This window comes from Hipposideros armiger, unplaced genomic scaffold, assembly GCF_001890085.2.
Source record: "Hipposideros armiger isolate ML-2016 unplaced genomic scaffold, ASM189008v1 scaffold_132, whole genome shotgun sequence".
Classification (NCBI taxonomy): Eukaryota; Metazoa; Chordata; class Mammalia; order Chiroptera; family Hipposideridae; genus Hipposideros; species Hipposideros armiger.
In genome coordinates this window covers 318,562-320,745 of record NW_017731482.1, presented here as the reverse complement: position 1 = coordinate 320,745, position 2,184 = coordinate 318,562, and the positions used below count along the sequence as shown (strand labels likewise).

The 2,184-nt window shown below is 46.4% G+C and overlaps 1 long non-coding RNA gene across 1 annotated transcript in view; it reads right to left on the bottom strand.

The window, feature by feature from the left end:
- The window catches only part of LOC109386347 (uncharacterized), an 18,962-nt gene extending 16,817 nt beyond the window's left edge, over window positions 1-2,145 (bottom strand). The window contains exon 1 of the long non-coding RNA XR_002124779.1: window positions 1,591-2,145. This is a non-coding gene — a long non-coding RNA (uncharacterized LOC109386347). The remainder of the gene's footprint in view (window positions 1-1,590) is intronic.
- Between the last annotated feature and the right edge of the window lie 39 nt (window positions 2,146-2,184).

The following is a 2,184-nucleotide window of genomic DNA, read 5'->3' as shown; positions in this document are numbered from 1 at the left end:
CCCCCCCACTCCTCTCAACTTTCTAAGGTTTTAGGACATCGACCTATGTGAAAAAGTTGATTCATTGTGATGCAGTTTGAGGACAGTGGGTGAAGAAGTACCTGGCTCAGGTGAGGAATGTCCCTACTCATCTCATGGTCAGAGGTGGTCAGTGCTTTGTTCTTCCTAGGAACACAGCAGTGAAGAGTGGTTGCCCCGTCATCCCCCCAAAAAAGTTCAGTTTTGAACACACTGAGTTTAAGGAACCTGTGAGTCAATCATAAGATGGCCCAGAGGCAGGACAAAGGCCTAAACTGAAGTTGGGGAGTCATTAGTATATGGATGAAAGTGAACAAGATTATCCAAAGAGAGTTTGCAGAGTGAAGAGAGGACCTGTGACTAACCTGGAGGACACCACTATTTCAGGGTGTCCCAGCCCAATCAGCCAAAGACCACCAGGGACCACCGTGAAGTCAGGTTTATTGACCCATTGCAACGAGGAAGACAACACACCAGAGGAACCATGTAAGGTCCCACTGAACACATAGGAAAAGAGTTATTAAAGGATTTAAGAGAGAAGTGGAAAAGGTGACATTTAAATAAAGCACTATTTTGATGGCTCAAAGCAAAGCAGAACTGTGTGTGTAAAGAGCCCAATATCAGGTATGGACTGCTAAATGGACCCAGCGTCCTGTTTTCTTGGAAACAATAAAGTTAAGATGGATGTGGAATATTATGTTCAGAAATGCCTTATCTGAATCTCTGCACCTGTGTTGTAAATCCTGTCCGCTTAGTGATTTAGATCCTTCTAGCAAGAGTTTTGTTTTTACTTATATAATTTCAAACAGCAAAGTTTCTGGTAGTCTATTTTAGAAAACAAAGTTGCTCAGTGAGTAAGAAAGAATTAGTGACTCAAAGGAAGATGTGGTTATGACATTTTATAGCTGCAGTGTGTCCTTGGGAAAAACATTCCTTGTTAATTTTGCAGCTGGCTTTATCTCTGTCTGTTACTCCAGCCTGATGAATAGTAGGGCAGATTTTTACAGTCCAAACTAATGTTTAGGTTTTCAAGGGACAAACAATGGAGGGAGAATCTGCAAAGAGAAAGAGTAGTGAGTAGCCAGGAAGAAAACTGAAATGTAAGTCAAAATAAGAAGGTGATTGTTGGTGCTGAATGCTGCTAAGAGGTCTAGTTTACTGCACCGCTGTCCAACACGGTAGCCGCTAGTCACAGGAGGCTATTTACATTTAATTAAACGTGATTAACTAGATTAAACTTAAATTATTTTAATCATAAATTCAATTAAATAAAAATTTTTATTCCTCCATGGCACTTAGCTACATGTCACATGTTCGGTAGCCACAGACTAATAGGTGCCGTATTGGACAGCGCAGATATAGAATATTTCCATCATCAGAAAAAGTTCTATTGATCAAGCAGTAAGAGAACTGAGAGTCCCAGGCGACGCTGACGCCCCTTGAGTGCAGTCTCCAAGAAGGGATGGGAGTTGAAGCCATGTGGAAGGTGCAGACAGATGAGTAGTATTCTTTCTAAACTCAGCCCGAAGAACGCTATTCTCTTATGACAGCTACTGTGTAACTCCCGCGTACCTGGAACCATGAGGTTTTCCAGCCAGCACAACCCCACGACGGTCTCCAAACTTCAGCTCCTACCGTGCCCGGGGCCGTTCTTCTAGGTCTCACTCAGGCTCTTGGGCTTCTGGAAAATATAGTTCTCACAGCGCTCCAACCCCAGAAAGGCTCTAGCCATGAACTAAGGTTCCCATGAGGCTGTGCGTGGGCCGTTACGGTACACCTCACCGCAGCCGCCACGTCCGCCGTGGGGGGCGCCAGAATCGGCCTCCGAGGCTTGGTGGAGCGGTCACTGAGATGCTGGAGTCCCAGGAGAGAAGGAATATAGAGACTGCGTTGTGCCTCCTCTTTGCCACTCCTCAGATATTCGCCACTCCGGGGCTCTGGAGACATCTCAACTGAAGTGAAGCCGGCAGGGGCCCCAGGGAGCCCACTAGGGGACTTGGGGAGCGTCTAACAATCAACCATTTGAGGGCCATTGGTCGGCCGCTGGCGGGACGCGCAGGCGCAAATGCAGGACCTCGCGGCAGCTGTAAACACCAAAGAACGCCTGCGCAAACAGAGTGACTCTGGATGGACGCATGGGGGCGCCTTAGCCAAGATAATATAAAT